General features: G+C 38.7%; 1 pseudogene; it reads left to right on the top strand.

Moving 5' to 3' along the window:
* Positions 1–11,683: 11,683 nt before the first annotated feature.
* LOC143387363 (transcription factor AP-2 gamma pseudogene) lies at positions 11,684–18,538 on the top strand (annotated as a pseudogene).
* Positions 18,539–18,908: the final 370 nt, after the last annotated feature.

Genomic DNA, 18,908 nt, shown 5'->3' with positions numbered 1-18,908 from the left:
TAAGCACCCTTGTATTAAATCCTCAGTACAAAGAAAAGAAAAGAACTGATTACAATGGACATATATGAAATAATTATAAGATAGGATAAGGATACAAGAGATTTTAATAAAGTATTTCCCAGATTGATTTTTATGTTTTATATGTAACAATTGATAAGTATTATGCAGTCTCAATTACTTAAGTAATATGTACATCTATCCTTGTCCATAAAGTCCGTTCCATACATTTTAGAGAATTAGTAAGATTAAAATCTTAGAAAAACTTCCTGAAACTGATGGAAGATAATGTGTTCTTATTATAAAACCCTTGTTATGCTGAAATAGATAAATGAAAATTTTTGTAAAAAAAAACAACAGTAATAAGAAAAACACATCAAGAAACATCAAGGTCATATTTTAAACCACCAAAGATAGTGATAAAAACCTATTTGCTGTGAAGAAATGAGAACTAGTTTGCCTTTAGCAGAGCAATGATACCAGAAGCAAAAACAAATGCAGAAACAGTACATAGTAAGGGAAGATAATTTTGTAATTTATTAAGACCCCATGGGCTAGAGGTGTAGCTCAGTGGTAGATCACTTACCTGGCATGCATAAACCCTTGGGTTTGATCCCCTGCACCACAGTAATGAAAACCCAAATCAAAAAACCATAATGTCATTGAAGGGAGTCTGAGGAGATCCTGAAAGTGGGACCTTAACTCATGATGACTGGATCCTTGACGAAGTTGCAAAAAAAAAAAATTCAGAACATGTCAGAGAGAAGGAGGAGCAGAGATTTAGTCAAGAAAGAAAGGAATCCATATTCAGGAAGAATTTGACTGTCAAGGAATGAGATGCACCTTTTGAAACCACAGGCTCTTGAAAAAAAAAAAGATGGCTTTGTAAAGGTCAGGAGAACGTAGGAGGAAAAGACGAACAAGAGACTGTCTCATGCAACAGCAAAGGGTTCATTGGGGGTCCAGCATGCTGGGGCTCTGAGCTCACTTCAGAGGAGCAAAGAACAAAGAGCCCCAGAAACAACTTGAGCAGAGCTTATATACATTCTTTGGAGGGGGCAGGGACTTTACATACATCATAGCATCCTTTAGCAAATCATCACATACTGCGGGAAAATCAAATAACAACTCTAAAACAGGTCGGGTGGGGGGTGATTGGTCAGTACTAAGATGGGTATATATTTAAACTGATTGGTTTAAGCCATGAGGTGTATACATGCTGGACTGCACAGCTTCTTTCTGGGAGGGTGGGTTGTTAAGCAACTAGGGGGTCAGGGGAGATTTCGACACACATCTAATGGGCAGTTCCGGGAATTGTTTTACTGCCACATGAATTTTAGGTTCTGAATGCAACTTAAAAACTTTACAAACCTTATCCTTTACATTCCAATTTCTTTGTCCTTTCAGCTTGGGGAATGGCAGCCCTCAGAGAAAAACTGACCAGAGAGTGAAGGTATGAATAAATTTATCACAAGGCTTTGAGTTTAAAGATTGAATCCTGGGGTACTTTGAAAAACTAGCCTCTACCTCAGAGCAAAGACTGTCCAAGGAAGGGGGTGTAACCCTTGTCCTTGAAAAGACCCACAGAGCCCTCCTAGGTACATTCCCACCCTGCTAAGTTGTTTATCTACAAATAACAGGAGATATCTGCTGTTATCTGCTGTCCCTGACTCAGTCAGGCTAGGTGGGGACCCATAGCAATCCTCTAGCAGCCACCAATCAGCATGAAACAGGAAAATACCTGGGATACCAGATGACCCTCCCAGTATTTTATGGTGTTGGGAAACCATATAGTTCAACACAAACACCCCTCTTGGCTGAAACCAATCAGTTCAAATGAATCCCCTCTTGTAGTAACCAATCACCCCTACCCAACTTGTTCCCACCAGTGAATGTGCTAATTATATTTTAGAGTTGTTTTATCATTTTCCCTCAGTATGTGATGATTTTCTAGGATATTCTATGATGTATGTGAAGTTCCTGTATTCCCCAAAGAGTGTATAAAACTGCTGCAAACCCTGGACTCAGGGCCTCTCAGTGTCACCAGTTGCTGTGTGCACTCAGAGGATTGAGCTAGCTCACAATAAACACCTCTTTGCTGCATACATTGGTCTTGGTCTCTGGTGGTTTTTGGGGGGTCCCAAATTTGAGCATAACAGCTTAACCACTGAGGGACATCCCCAGGCATTTTTATGTTTATTTTTTAGTTTTGAGGCAGAGTTTTTGAGGTCCAGCCTCCCAGAGCTACTGGATTTACAGCCCTGCATCACCATTCCTGGCCCATAATCCACTTTCTAGGGGGCCTGCTGTAGCCAAGGAGGCTCACCTATGGTAAAAAACAAACAAACAAACAAACAAACAAACAAACAAACAAACAAAAAAAAGCCTCTACCTCAGAGCAAAGACTGTCCAAGGAAGGGACAAGGCCTTTGTCCTTGGAAAGACCTACAGAGCACTCCTAGGCACATTCCCACACTTCTAAGTTGTTTATCTACAAATAACAGGAGATAACTGCTGTGCCAGGGTGTCCCTGACTCAGTCAGGCTAGGTGGAGATCCATAGCAACCCCATAGCAGCCACCAATCAGTATGAGACAGGGAAATACCTGGGATGCCAGAAGACCCTCCAAGTAATTTATGGTGGTTGATAACATGTTGGGAAACCATGTAGTTCAGCACAAACACCCCTCTTGGCTTAAACCAATTAGTTCAAATGAATCCCCCTCCCAATCACGCCTACCCAACTTGTTCCTGCCAGTGAATGTTCTAATCATGTTTTAGAGTTGTTATTTGATTTTCCCACAATGTTCGATGATTTGTTAAGAGATGCTATGATGTATGTGGGGGTCCCTGCCTTCTCCAAAGAATGTATAAAACTGCTGCAAACCTTGGGCTCAGGGCCTCTCAGCATTACAAGTTGCAGTGTGTGTGCATGGAGGACCAAGCTAGCTTGCAATAAACACCTCCTTGCTGTTTACATCGATCTTGGTCTCTGGTGGTCTTTTGGGGGTCCTGAATTTGAGCATAACATATGGGGGCTCATCCAGGATCCCCCTAGTAAGCCTACCCAGACACCCGATTGAGAGGTGATGAAAACCCAGCTGGTAAGTAAAGGCATTGCTGATCTGTAAGTTTCTGTACTCTGGTTGCATGCAGGTTCTGGTTCTGTGTTGTTTAGTTGGCAAAAGGTCCAGGTGGACGCACCAAAGGGCAGCAGACGGGGTTTGTGGGAGACGTCCCCAGCCCCTTTCTGGGTTCTGAGTGGATCGCTGGTAGTAAAGTATTTTGTGAAGTATTTGGTAAAGTATTTTGTAGCTGACGGATCCGCGGTATACCTCTGCTTTTAGTTTCTGTGCAGCAATCCACGATGCGCTGCAAATTCTGTGGCCATGCTGCAAATTTTGTGTTATGTGTGTTTGTTTCTATCGTCCTGTCGGTCTCCACCGCGACACCCTGGAAAGAGAACTAATCTCCCTATCTGGGGTCATCAGACCCAATCTGAGGGGGATGCTCCCCCACTTCTGTTTTTTTTTTTTTTTTTTTTTTTGACAATCTGAAAAGGAAATCTCTGTCTTTATGTGTCTTTTTGTCTTTTTGTCTTTTTGTCTGTGTCTCTGTTAAGTGTGATGGCATTATTTACTTTGGACAGATGCAGAGTCCCAAGTTCCTATCTGCCTTGATGTGTGGAGGTAACTTTAGCTAAATTTTAGCCTAAGAATGTCCCTAATATGCTTCTCATGTAAGGGACCAAAAGTCAATAGAACCACCAGCTTTTCTGTTCTCACCTTTTACACCCCTTTTAGCTGTGTCTTAAAGAACTTTGATGACTTTACTCCTCTTTGTTAAATGGGATTAGGGAAGCAACGTTTTCTTTTCTTCCTGTAGTTGGCTTCAATGCACCAACTGCAGAGGAATATGCCTGCTGGGGGTCTAAGAATTTTGATATCTCGCTTTTACTTTTTCTCAAAACCATGTTCTCATTATTAAATTGGGATTAATTGGCTTTGGGGATGGGAACCAAAGTTTCAGTTACAAATTTTGGCACCCCAGAGGGGACTTTAGAGGAGTCCCCACTCTGCCTTCTTGTTGAAGCCTAGCACTCGAAACAACCATAATCAGAGGATTAACTTTTTGAGAGCTGACTACTGGAAATTTAGGAGATATGCCAACGTGCCTGGGATCAGACCTAACCAAAGCAGTTAATCCTGTAAGTAAAAGGAGGTACTGAGGGACTCCCAGCCGTTTCTGAAGCCCCTTTTGCTTTGGGGAACCTCCCTCATTTCTTCCCTGCACTGTAAGGGTTACTCTATCTCTGTCTACTTAAAAAGAAGGGGACACTGAATGCAGTAAAGTTGCCACACGGAGACCCTTGATTTTACTCTTCTGGTTGCCCCTATGTGAGAATATCTGGTCCACTCATGGGGAAATCTATGGTGCCACTGATGTAGGAGTCATAATTAAATGGGAGTTAGAAACCTAGGAATATTTTTCTCTTATCTGTTCTGTCTGTTTTAAAGGTTATTATAGATTGTTTCTTGGGGATGATCTTGGCTCCATGTGTATCTAAAATATGATTTTTTATTGTAACAATCTGGTATCTGAATGGGTTTTTGAAGCATCTTGCAGTTAAAAGTTGTGTTTAGATAATTTTTTACTTTATGATTTCAGATAGTTCATGCTAGAGAACTTAAATACTTAGGATAGATAATTAAAGACCTCTACTTCCAAGTTGGCAAGTAGCTCCCAATCATTTAGTTTTATTTTTTCATTAATTTTTGAACTGGGTGGCCTGGGAAGATTTCACTAGGTATAGTATTTAATTTGGGAAAGGATAATAAATTATGATATAATATCTGTTCACCTCAGTGTGTAGGATTTAGGGAAAAAAGTGTTGGATTGGGACATTGGTCTGGCTTATTGAAATGACATTGAATAGCAACAATCTTGGGAATTTTTAAAGCTTAATTTTGGCTATACATGGTAGTGTGTGTTTCTCTTTTGGAATTTTTTTCAGGTGATTTAATGTAACTTAATACTACTTTAGGAACTTCAGAACAAAGGAAGTGACTTAATGATTGTGAAGAAACTTCTTCTGATGGTAACTTTTATATTATCAAGTAAGATCCTATTTTCAGTTTTGTGTGAGCAAGTTTTTCTAGTGTAGGAAGATATAAAATAATAACATTTTGTGAATTGTGTCTTAAACTTGTATCATAATTTTCAACATCCAAACCTGAAAATTATAACTTAAGTTTAAAATACCTTAGGCATGAAGCTTCTGCTCAGAATTCCAGTTTTTCCTGCTTCTTCCAGACCTCAGCCAGGACTTAAGTTGAAATGCAAATAGAAGAAGACTGTGAGCTCAGTAGGAGACTGAGCTGAGGCCCAAGGAAGAAAAAAAAGTAAAGGTGTCTTTTTCCTGAACTCAAACTAGATTAAACCAAAACGTAAATTGTATGGTATTTACTAATTACTGGCCAGTCATTTTTTCTAGGACTCTTGCTTTTTCTTAGATTCTGTATTTTTTTTTTTTTTTGAGCTCATCATTTTGATTCTACAGAACTAAGTTAATATTTTTCTGGTCAGTTCTATTTTTTATCAACTCTGGAGTATTTTTAAACATTGCAATGGAGAATTCACCTGAGAAAAGCTACAAGGCCTTTACTATTTACTATTGTGTTATGTGTGCACACTTGTGTTATGTGTTGTATGTCTGTGTGTGTATATCCATATATCATGCAATAATATGACAATTGGCAGATATATGAGGAACCTCATGAAATTTTTTAAAAATGTATCCAAATATCTTTGATTCACATGGTTCAAATAGTTCAATTTAAATTGGGTAAACAGATGAAAGTAAAGATGGCTTTAAAATTAAGCTTAAAAGTTTTTCCTAAGTGATAAAAAACTAATAAAATGTTGATGTCTATGAAATAATCTACCTAAATTCAGAAATTTACAAGGATTTTTTCAAAATGTGAAAAGAAAAAGGAGGTTAAGAAATGGAAAAGAGAAATTAAAGGTTCTAGGTATGGATTTAATAGAAAGAAAATATGTTTCTGGATAAGAGTCTATGTGATTAAGTTAATAAAAGAGCTTAAGTAAGTGATAAAGAAGGTCTGTGTAAGTTGGTGATATGTGTAAGTTTTTTGAGCAAGTAATCTTAAAGAAATTAAAAATTATACAACTATGGTTAAACAACAACTGTTATTTTGCAATATTGTAATATGTTATTTCTTTAAGAACTAAATTTGGTTAATATAAAAACATCAATGTAATTGTGGTGCTATTAATGTATTCATATCTTCCAGGTATACAAGTCTGTAAGGTAGAAGCTTTCAAAGAACATTATATCAAGCTGCTGTTCTAAAGTTGTATGGTAATTTTGCTGTTCTAAAGTTGTATGGTAATACCCTAACCTTAACCCAAACCAATCACCCCTAACAAATTGTTCCCACCACTGAATGTGCTAATCATGTTTTAGAGTTGTTATTTGATTTTTCCGAAGTGTGTGATGATTTGCTAAGAGATGCTATAATGTATGTGGGGGTCTCTGCCTTCTCCAAAAAATGTATAAAACTGCTGCAAACCTTGGGCTCAGGGCCTCTCAGCATCACCAGTTTCAGTGTGTGCACGTGGAGGAATGAGCTAGCTCGCAATAAACACGTCTTTGATGTTTATATTGACCTTGGTCTCTGATGGACTTTTGGGGTCCCGAATTCAAGCATAACATGGTGGCTAGGTAATCCCTGAAAGGATCCATGGTGTGTATTTAATTCATGCTTCTACAGTCCTACCAGTGTATTTAAGAAGTTTTTACAATCACTATTGCTGGTAAATTATAGAACAAACACTTTTTTCTGTGAGCAATTAAAAATTTATTTAATTCTTATATTTTAAGTTTTCTTGCTTTAGTGGTACTTATAGGGTGTAGATTTAGATTTGGATTTATAAAATAAAAGTCAGTATTCACCCATGGTGTTGCTCAGACAGAGGGACATTTCTGTTGGGCCTTCTCAAGGTTCACTGGTACATCCTGATGGAGATTAAATTGGAGAAAAGCTATACAAATTTATTAAGGTAGAAAAAGGAAAAACCCAGCAGGGGTGGGGGTGGGGAGAGATCACAGGAGGATTGGATATGCACAGCAAGCAAGGGTGTCTTGTGATGCAGATGGGGTCTTCCAGGCACCAACCACCTGTGGCCAACTATCTGGATCAAGTGTTAGAATCCCAATCTCTATTTGCTGCGTTTAGAGCCCTCCTAGGCAGAAAAGAGGTGGAGGATATGAAATGGATCTCCCACCCCAAGGCACAGCTGCTATTTATATATGTAGATAGATACTTTTCTTTTGGAAAAGAAACACCTTTCAGAGCTATTCCTGTGTTCACAGAGCCTGAGGTTTCTCTGAATTATCCAATTTGAAATATGCCAAAGAAATGTGTCTGAGTTGGGATATTGTACTCTTCTGCAGGGTCACTAAATAATGTTTGTCTAAATTCTTTTCAACTGCAAATGTTCAAATTATCAGATTTTTTTATAAGACAGTGAAAAAAATTCTTCTGCAGCTTAAGTCTTATCCTGAAAACCCAACATATTATTATATTTATGAATCCAATGTGACAGCACCGTTGTTAAATTTTTGTAAGTTTTTAAAGTCTGTGGTATTTTTAGAAGAAACATTTCTCTAAATAGAAATGACCATCTGAACTTTTTCATTTAATTTCTAGGGTTTAAAAAAATTGTGCAGCAATTTTCAATTATTCCACAACAATATACAGAGAGCTCACTAATAATTTTGTCTTCAATTTTCCATGGAGAAAATTGAGGTACTCACAGTATGAAAATTTTGTATAAAGCTTACTAAATAAGATATTTACTCAAGAAAAATTTATGTAAACAAATGTATGAATATAATATGTCAAGAGTTTTGTAATGTTTTGAACAACTAATAAAAAAATGTTTGGACAAAAATTAAAATTATATACTTGATTGATTTATGATCATTTTAATAATTCAAATAACAAATTTGAGCATTTCGTAGAATTCTACAAAAATCACAAAATGTTTGAGTGTAAAATTATAGATGATATTTAAGAGTTATTAAATATAATATTTAAGAGTTCTGTAGCAAGGCAATTTTCCAGATAGCAAGCCATGGATAAAATCTTTTAAAACTAAATATTTAAGTCAAGATCAATACTAATGCGAGTCCAACAACCAAGCCTCCCATTTGTGAGTTCCCAAGCTCTAGCTTGATTGGGCTTTAGGGTTTTGCATTGTGTCTTTACACTGCCCCACTCTCCAGTGTTGGTGCTACCCTCAACCACTGTAGACACCAGGAATCCCCCTGTGCAAATGCACTGAAGGACAAACTCTGAGATTCACAGTGAACTGATCCCTGAATAGTCCAGGTGTCCATCACTGTAGAGATGTGAAGGCTGCTGACCTGAATCTTTGTATTTCCTTCTTTGGATTTCATAGTCTGACTGCCTTGAATGTACAAATACAATCCACTGTATACTAAGTGCTATGGACTGGCGGGGCTCAGATTAAGTTAGGAAGTCAGAATTTTAGATGAGGTGATGAGGAATTGTTTGTTTTAAAAAAATAACCCAGGAAATTTTTATTCATTTCCAAGTTTGAGAACTATTGCTTTTCCTGCAGGGTTCCCAAATCAATGAAAGGGTGAGACAAGTCAGAGGCCTTGGGAGAGACTGAGTAAGCACAGCCTGAAAACCCTCTCACCCTAGCCAAACATTCTTTTGAATTCTAACTCTGAGATTGGGTAGCAGCATGATTTTGTTTGTGGAAAAGTGTTCCTTGATTGTATGTGTCTGCAAAACTACAGCTGTTCCTTTTTTCATGAATTTGACTCTGTAGAATTATGCAATCTTGAAAAATCTGAGATGTTACTTTCTCATAATGCAAAAATACCCTAAATGTTCAAAATTTTTTTTCTTCTGAAAATTATCCCTAAGTATGGTGGGTTGTTGAATTTTGCTGATATGCTTGTTTAAGCAGAGTCAGTAGTGTCTTTGGAAATGAGTGCTGCATGGAACAGTGTCTCCTGATAACCAAAAGCCTTTTTTCAAGTCTGTTCTCTTGATTTCTGCTGTCACTTACTTACCCCACACCCACCTGGAAAATTTAGACACTCTGGTTCTTATTATGATTTTTTTTCCTTTTTGATACCTGAGATTTAACCTAGTGGGGGTTAACCAGTGAGCAACATCCCCCACCCTTTTTACTTTTTAATTTTGAGACAAGGTCTAGAAAAATTGCTGAGGCTGGCTTTGGAATTTGAGATACTCTGCCTCACCTTCCTGAGTCACTGGAATTACAGGCATAGGTGCCAAGTTGGACTGATAAATTGGTTCTTAAATGCTTTGAGTTCAATGTATGTCAGAGTTGAAGTATAACTTAGATTTTAGAATGTTATACAAGAGTTCTCCAATTTGTGGTCAGTTTAATTTAGGAAATATTTATCAAGTGCCTACTGTTTGCCAGGCAGTATGAAGAAAGCTGAGAAAATGAAGATAAATACTAGTTTTTTAAAAAGGTGCTAATCCTGTAAGATATATATGTCTATATAAGAAACATTGGTTATAATTTTAGAACCACTCTGATTATTTAGAATCTGTTTATTTTGCTAAATTCATGTTTTTTCCATGGCCAGGTGAGAATAATAACTGGGATGATTATTAAATTTGGCTTTGTAAAAGCTGGGTGCAGTGGTGTTCTACTGTAATGCTAGCAACTTGGGAGGCTGAGGAAGGAGTATTGTGGTGGTACCCCCTCCTCCATAGAAAGTACTAATTAAGCTTCTCTAAAAATCTTTACTATGGTTGATTTTAGGATTATCAGAAAAAACAACTCTACAAAAGAGTTCAATGAAATTAAACTTCCTATTTCCTATTGCTCTGTCTTTCTTGGCCACTGCCTGGAAGAGGTCAGTGCTCCAGGTTCTGTATACCCCTTTACCAGTTTTTCACAAACATTTATGTACTATCTAATATAAATAACAACATATATAATAGTTTGTAGAAGTGTGCTTGCAAATGCAGAGTGTAATATGAAAAACAGATTGTTTTAACTAGGCCTCTGACATTGAGATGCAACTTCACAGAGATGTTTACATTTCAAACATAAGAGAAGGGGTTACTAATTGGGCTCCATGGTAACAGCTGGAAGGGGAAGGGAAGAAAGGGGAGAAGAAGTTCTCACCTTCTCAGATGTTGTCCTTGAAATATTAACTTGCCTAGAACAGTGAAAGAAATAGTTGCTTTTGTGTGAACTTCTGCAGACTGTGAACTTCCGAGCCCCTTCCCTTACACTTTGGGTATAAAGTACTGAAATTGCCTGAACTCAGGGAACTAATTGATTAATTAATTGATTACAGGAAAATTGTGCCCTCTGTACCTAGCTGCAGCCAAATAAACCTGTTTCCTGCTATTTTCAGTGCCTTGCCCCAACTGTCCCCTGAAGCAGTATCACAAGTTCCAAGGCCAGCCTCAGCACTTAGTGAGGCCCTAAGCAACTTAGAAACATAGACCCTGTCTCAAAATAAGAAATAAAAAGTGCTAAGGACATGGTTCAGTGGTAGAGCACCTCTAGGTTCAATTGCTGCTCAAAAAAAAAAAAAAAAGGCTTTCTGGCAGCAAATCTAAATCATTTTCTTTTTAGGACACCAAGCAGAATAGTCAGTAAGAACTAGGAACATGTCTTAAAACAGAGTTTCAGTTCCATTAATGTTCTGTAGATTTATTACAATTTTAAAACCATGAAGAAACAGACTTGATTCTTTCTGTTGCTCAACCCAATAGGCTCTTACCACGCAGCTGGAAAAACAACCTCATAAACATGTCAGCTGGTTCAAGAGAAGTTTTAATATTTTTTCCTGTAAAGTGGTTTAAATCAGAGTTTTCATTTTTAACTGAATTAATAGGTATGTACGTAAAGAGGAGGCCTTTTTTTAAAAGCAGGTTTTGTGTGTTCTCCCAGATTTTCTGGAAGTTTAAAACCAGATATTACACAGGAAACTCTTTTTAGTAGCAAGTACCTGTCCAAATAAATGTCCTCTGCTATTAAAATTTCAGTATTTGGAAGACACTAATTTTATAATTCAATCTTTTTATAATAATTGTGTAAGGCTTTTCACAAATACTGTGATCTAAAAACACTATTCTTATTGTTTTCGTTTATATGAAATGCAGCTTAATAAGAGTTTTAATTGATGGGTAGTTATTAACTGTATTGTAACTCTAAACTGAATGGAAATTTTTCTTGAAATGTTACCACTAGATTTACATTTACAAGTGAATTTTCAAACAGTGAGGAATAATTTCACAGGCAACATAGTGATTCATGACACATCTGTGGGTTAATGTAATGGGCATAAAGCAAACCTATGAAATAATCCATGAATATATTGTTATAATAGAAAAAAGGAGTGCAGAAGTAAAAACAAAAGAGCCTAATTAGGGTGATGCTACTAGCTAGAAATAAACCCTTTGTATGTGTAAAATAAATAAATTAGGCAGTGTGCCTTTTCTTTGTTTTATCAAAGATATATCCATGTTCTTTTTAACAGAAAGAAGAAAAGATACCAAATCATCCCTGTTCTCCTTCCCTATTTTCATATTTTTTTGGACTGGGTTCTGAGGGTCATGGAATTAAGCAGTATGGCAGAGCTGTTGAAGCTCATGGTATGCAAAATGGTGACAGACATATACCCAGGTAGAGTGGTTGCTGACAGTGAAAAATTGGAACCATTGCTGACATGTTTAGAAGCAAATGAGGAACAGGTAGATGGGGCTGAGGTGAGGTTGGGGAATTAGGCATTCAAGGATTCTGCATGCAAAGTTTCTGAGCTTGGAATGCACTGTGAGTTTTAAGGGGTATCTGCATTCTTTCTACTGTGTATATTTGGGGGTTAAAAATGGTCTAGTACTCCAGTACACTTGGTAAAGTTCATAACTAGGTATAATCTAGCAAAGACACTATGGGAATCTTTATGATGGTGGATTAAGGGCCAGCTATGTGGGGTGAGTGCAACCTGGGGAGAGTGAGTACAAACTTGGGAAGGGTGAGTAGGTGGACCCTGATGTTCACAAATTCTTAGAGGCTTTAATGTGTTACTAGGCACTAGGAACAGGGGTTCCTGGATCCAAAGAAAAGTTCCAGACATCACTCTTATCAACAGAGAAATGATCCCAGATATTTATAGGTTCTTTGAATCCAGACATTGGCCCAAGTCCAGAGTCAGAGGAGAGTCACTGTGTGTCTGCGGGTCTTAAGCATTGGAACCTCCTAACATTCCAGCAGTTAATGTGTAAGGACCAAGTAGAGTCAAAGTCCACCTCCAGGGGAGTTTATATACATTCTCTTTTACAGTCCAGGGTATAGGGTCCATTATGATGTGTTGAGGAATGAAATACATATTCTCTTTTGAAGAATATTTAATCTAGCTCAGAAGATAATTCATCCCCAAAGACATCACTTATATACAATTGTGTTTGCATAGAATTTGTAAAGTAAGAGCAAATGTATTACCGAGGGGCTGTAGTTAACCAAAAAAGTGTGAAGTTGTTTTTCATTTGAGGGGAAAAATAGATTAAATAGTTTTAGAAAGAGGTAAAGGGCCTAGAAAACTGTCATATTGTTCATTTAGATTGGGAGGAGTGAGTCAGTTATATTTTGCCCAACTGTAAGAGGTTCCAGATTTCTAAATTCACCTGGGAAAAAAATAAATATATATAATTTTGTATGTGTGTATACTAGTCAGCTTTGTGTTGCTGTGACCAAAAGACCTGTCAAGAACAACTTAGAAGGGGAAAAGTTTATTTTGGGCTCAAAGTTTCAGAGTTTCAGAGTCAGCCTCATTCATTCATTGCTGTAGGCCTGAGTTGAGGCAGGACATTGCCATGGCAGAAGGGTGTGTCAGAGAAAATTTGTTTACCTCACATTAGAGGGGTAGCAGACAGACATCCAGGAGCCAGGTCAAAAATATAATTCTCAAAGGCTTGCTCCAGTGACCTGTTTATTTCTGTGGTGCCCCACCTGCTGATAGTTACCACCCAGTAATCTATTTATCATTAGTCTTTCAAATAGATTAATCTACCAATTAGGTTATGACTCTCATAATTAATTATTTCACCTGTGAACATTCCTTCATTTTATATGAGCTTTTTTGGGGTAGCTCATATCCAAATCATAAGAATGAGTGTGTCTTAAGTTTTAAAATTAGAAGCTGAAGTATTATTTTATTATCTCAGTCTAAGGTTGTTATTATGGCATGACAAACAACAGGCTATTGATTAAAATGGCTTTTTGATATGGTTTAGTGTTTCATAAATATGAATTTGTTGCATCAGACTGCCTAGGAGGATATCCCTAGCAATCTGATCTGAATCAGGGTCAATTGTGTACATTTGTGATGTCTTTAGTTTTTCTATAAAACACATCACAACTAAAAATTTTTCTTTTGTGGTGCTAGAGATGGAACCCATCATATTACTCATGCTGGATAAGCACTCTACCTCTGACCTATGCCCCCAGCCCAATTTTTCAGCTTCTTTTAGAAATACAACCTTGAGTATGTCATACCTATGAAGGAATAAATGCATTCAAAAATTGAGATAACTTTGCAGAATCATTCTCATGTATATGAGTGACTATTATGCAGAGAAATGTATTTTCTTTTATGTTCATTCTTATAAGCTTACTATTTGCCCTCAGCTTGTTTTCTCCTAAGTTATAGCTCTTCACAGTTGTTCTATCATCTCACCTATTAAAAATTTCTTTGAATAATTTTTGTAGCTTTGAAGCATTTCAAGATTTATCTGTTTCTTATAGACATATTATTTATCAAATTATTTATAAGAATAATATTCAGTTAAGAAAAATGCATATTTTATAATGATGTCAGAGAATCAAAATGATATTTGATCCTACCAACTTTTTCTTCAGGCATCATAGTATAAAAGAAAGAACAGTTCATATTGAAAACAGCAAGGAGTGAAGATTTCTGAGGGTATTTGAGACTTCACCTTGTGTGTATGTCAATTAGCTGAAAGATGCAGAAGTGCAGGAAATGCACTGTCCCAGTGCATAGGTAGAGAGATGCTCCTGTTCCAGGTCCTCACAGGAGGTGGGCACTGTGGGAGGTTACTCTGGATGATTTTTTTTTTCATTCCTGAGCAGAGAGGCTTTGACCATCACTACATCTAGTAGTGACCTGGATATTGCCCTGGTCCAGGAAGTTGAGGATATGTCTTCAGACATAGAAATGTCATCCTGCAGCCTCTTGGGTAGAATTACACTCACTTGTCCTTTGTAACCCTGCCCTTCCTGACCTTTTTTTGGAATGGACTTTCTAAGAATGACGGTCCTCCCAATAAAAGCCCACTTCCAAACATGCTCCCTCTCTCTGGCCAGCCTCTCCTGACTTTCCCTTGCTCTCCCATTTGGGGAGCTTGAGGCTGAGAGCGGTGGAGCCATCCTGAAGCTTGTTTAAATGCAGAGTGTGTGTCTGTGTTTTATTTGGTGTCCCTGGAAATTCACATTAGCAACCTTAAGTTCAGTTGTCTGAGTGGGTCAGAGGCAGCAGGGCACCTTGTTTTGATCATAGGATTTCACAGTGACCTCAGGAATCAACTAAAATAGCTAATTTTAAGGCCTTCCAGTAAGGTTTATAAAGAAAATGATCATGTTTTAAAAAGTATCAGATTGTTCTTCCCAAGGAAATATTATACTATAAAAGTTGTTACTTCTTTTTTCTTTTTAAAAATATTATTATTGGCACTGAGGTTGTTGCTCAGTGGTAGAGTGCTTACCTAGCACGTGTGAGGCCCTGAGTTCAATCCTCAGCACCACATAAAAATAAATAAATAAATAAAGATATTAAAATATGATTATTATTGTTGTTATTATTATTGATACCATGAATTGAACCGGGGGCACTGTGGTTAAGTGAACCACATCCCCAGCCCTTTTTATTTTATTTTTTTTTTTTAATTTAGAGACAGGGTCTTGATAAGAGGGTTAAGATCTTGCTAAGTTGCTAAAGCTGACATTGAACTCATAATCCTCCTGCCTCAGTCTGCTGAGCTGCTGGCATGCACTACTGTGCCCATTTTTTTCTTTTTCTTCTTAATAATAAGCTTTGGGGTATGAATGAATGTGTTTGGCACTCTGAATACCTCTCTCCTACTATTGTATTTCAAATTGGATGTGGAGGTTACAGAAATTATAAATACTCATTACCTGAGGAAACTGTCCTCACAGGATTATTTGTAGGGTCTTAATATGTGATAACTTGTTTCACCATAAAGAAAATAACACAAATGCTTTTCATCCTAGCAGCAATCCTGTTGGTTGTGTGATCTCCACTGTATACGTGAGAAGGCTGAGGCAGAGGAACATCCCAAGATTAGTCAACTGGTTCATGCTCCCTGATTGCTCTGCTTCTCAAATCTGTGCTTGGTCCTCAGCAAGCTAAGGTTTCTGTTGGGGAAGGGGAGGGGAGGGAGACACCATAGTGGTGAGAAAAAAATGTGTGCAGAGGTGACTACAGGGGGAGCTATGGGCCATGATGATCAGTGGACACTCATAAATGAAGGCCTGCTGGGACTCATCCCCACCCCCACTGGCTTCTCAGAGTAATGCTAGTAGATGCAAGAACATTTGCAACTGGGAAAGGGAGCAGGCCCTTATGTTAAGCAGTTCATGGGTTAATCCTCACTTGCCCCCCACCAATGGGGAATCCCCTTTGCATAAAATATGAATTACTCTGACTGGACTGCTAAAATGGTGGCATTGGAGAAATTGCCATGGTAACACTCCAGGTAGCAAAGCCCAAAGAGAATTCATTGAAATTCTCATAATACCCCAGTAATATAATGTTCCAGTAACACCCAACCACTTTAAGGCTTCTTCAACTTTTTTTTTTTTTTTTTTTTTTTTTGGTGTGTGTGTGTTTGTACCAAGAACAAATCAATTCTGCAGTTTGCTGAAGCTAATGAGCACCTTCTCAGAGTAATGCTAGAAGATGCAGAACATTTGCAACTGGGATTACAAAGAAAAGCAATTATTAAAGTGCAGTAATGAGAATACTAGAAATGTTAATATGATAGGCATCTTTGGCTATTAATTAGCATGTAAAAAGAACAAAATCTGGAGGTGAACTTAATAACTACTATTACTTTGAAGGGATGAGAGACACAAACATTTCCAACTATGCAGTTATCACCAAAAAATCTGTAATTTATATTGATAACAAATGCACAGGGCATGCTGAACCTATGTGGCCTGTCTACTTCTGTCATTGAAGTAAATGTTGAGTTTAGTTAGAGGTTAGTGAAAACAAACATATAATTGTCTTTTACTCATGTTTGCATAGCCCCTTTCCTTCATTCCCCTGGATTAAGAACCCTGAGCCATGTGGGGCACTCCTTCAAGTCTCATGAACAACCTCCTGGGCTTTCAATTGGACTTCTAGTGAACTCAAGTTAGGGAAAAGGATACCTTAAAAATATGGAGTCTTCCTGCTTGTGGTTCTTGCAGACTGCATTTAGGTAGCCCAACCCCATTTCCCAACACAGTTTTTAAAATGATCCCCATAAACACTTGCATCATTATGTAGGAAGGACTCTTGGAAGCCAGTATATTTTGTTACCATTTGATATTCTCTCTTGTTTTGTAAGTATAGCTAGTGTTCCCATATAGAATTAGTTTTTGAATATTGAGCTAATAGCTAAGCGATCATTTCATTTTTTTAATTTTCGATCTATGCAGTCACATCATGTGGAAGTTCTAACAGTTGCTTTTTCTTCTTTTCAGTTTATATGGTCTTCATTTTTAAATTTTCTTCTGTTTACTGATAGGACTTTTGGTACAATTATAACAGAAGCAGTGATATCAGTGAGTCATCTTCCTGATTTTAAAGAAAATCCTTCTAATATGTCCCCTTTGAGTCATGTGCTAGTACCAATTTTCAGCAGCTAGAAAGAGCCAACCATTAACTTTTCATGAGTTTTACAAATCAGTGTTAAAATATAGTCATTATTTAAAATTAAATTATAACTCCAACATTTGCAGCTGATGAGCAAGCACATTTCACACGGTGTTTGCTGCAAGCTGACTTACCTGTGCAGCACAGGCTTGAACTTATCTGGCTTGGGACCGAATGTCCTGAGATGTTGCTTCTGAACACCCTGGGAACCCAGTGCCCAGATCTTCTCTCAGGGCTTTAAGGACTCATCCCCGCCCCCACTCCTGCATCTCCCACCTAACCACAGGGCAGCATCTTTACATCTCCACCTGGCTGCTGTCCCACACTAGAGTCCCTGAATACCAGCCACTACCCTACTTTCCACTGTCCTACCAGCAGTTGGCTTACACTCACTCAGTGGATCCCTACTCACATCTGAGCAAAGCCTATGCTACAGCCATTAGCCCCCTGCACCAGCCTGTGGCCACCAGCAGCCAGCAACAGTCCTGGTCTGGCCACCAGAGGCAGGAGGGGGCCGTCCTGCCTTTGTACCTAGGGTGCCTGGCTGGCTTGCTTCCCCAACTCTATAGGATAGAGGGAGGTGCTGTGGGCGCCCTCGGGGATGCTTATAGCTGCTCAGACCTACTGTTATCCCATGGCATGCCCTGGACGCTGCAGGTCTGGCAAAGTACCTGGGGCTCCACGACATGGCTCACCAGATGGAAGAGGTGCAGAACGTAAACCCACACCTGCTTGGGCCTGATCAGTCTGTAATCTGCAAAAGTCCCATTTTCCATGGCTAAGAACCTCCTGGGTGTCCCCTGTCAGAAGGATCTAGTGGTAGCCCTGATGAATCCCATGAAGTCTTCTGCTCGGTTCTGGGAAGACTATCTCTCTTCAGCTCCAGGTCCAAATATAAGTGACTGTGGCTGAAGTGCAGAGGCAATTGTCACCTTCTGAATGCTTAAATGCCTCGCTGCTGAGAGGTGTTCTCAGGAAAGCAAAGTCCAAAAATGGCTGATTGTTGTGGGAAAAGTTGGACAAGACTGGGCTGAATCTTCCAGCTGGAAGACAGAAAGCTGCTCTTGTGACCCTCCTGACATCCTTGGTGGAACAAAAAGCTGTTCACTTGGCTTGGTACTTTGCATATGGCTGTAAACTGGAGTTTCCTAGTAAGCCAGTGGCCAAATATTTAACCAGGCCTCACCTAGGAGGGTAAACCAAGATGGTAACAAGGAAGAATAATGTTGTGGGTGTCTTGGCAAGTGTGTAAAGAATTCACGGACCCCCTCAATTAAGACCGAGCACCCAATAGCAACAACAGGCCCACCCTGGTCTTAGAAAACTACCACACAAGCATTTGTCTCATTTTTGCCTGATTACCCACAGGTTCAGCAGCCAGGTCATCTGCACCCCTGTGTCTGGGGTGCAGAACTACATCAAAGAAGCCCCGATTGTCATAGACAAATCCTATATGAACCCCAGAGACCAGAGTCCAGCAGATTCTAACAAGACCCTGGAGAAAATGGAGAAGCACAGGAAGTAAAATGGGGTGAGCACAGGGTGGGAAGGGAATGGACAGAGGAACCCGTCTCCACTGGGACAGACTGGAGGCACTCTTGCTGGGGGAGGAGTTTCAAACCTGTCTTACCCAACTATCCAAAGTCCTCTGTCACTTGAGGCATGCAGGATCTTGACCTGTCCTCCAGGATCCCTGCAGCTTCTGTAGCACTGCAGTGTCTGTCCTTGAACACATGATCCCAAGGTGACAAGTACTGGTTTTTGTTTTGTTTTTACTTGTTCAGCATTTATTTTTTGGAACCCCATCTCTCCTTCCTCTGAAAGTGGTGCTACAGAGTATTAGAACCTTCTCATAAGTTCCCCGGGGCAGACAAGAAGTCATGTGCCTATCTGTT

The sequence above is a fragment of the Callospermophilus lateralis genome (assembly GCF_048772815.1).
Source record: "Callospermophilus lateralis isolate mCalLat2 chromosome 10 unlocalized genomic scaffold, mCalLat2.hap1 SUPER_10_unloc_2, whole genome shotgun sequence".
Classification (NCBI taxonomy): domain Eukaryota; kingdom Metazoa; phylum Chordata; class Mammalia; order Rodentia; family Sciuridae; genus Callospermophilus; species Callospermophilus lateralis.
Note: the sequence above shows the minus strand (reverse complement) of the source record. Positions and strands in the feature narration are given on the sequence as shown.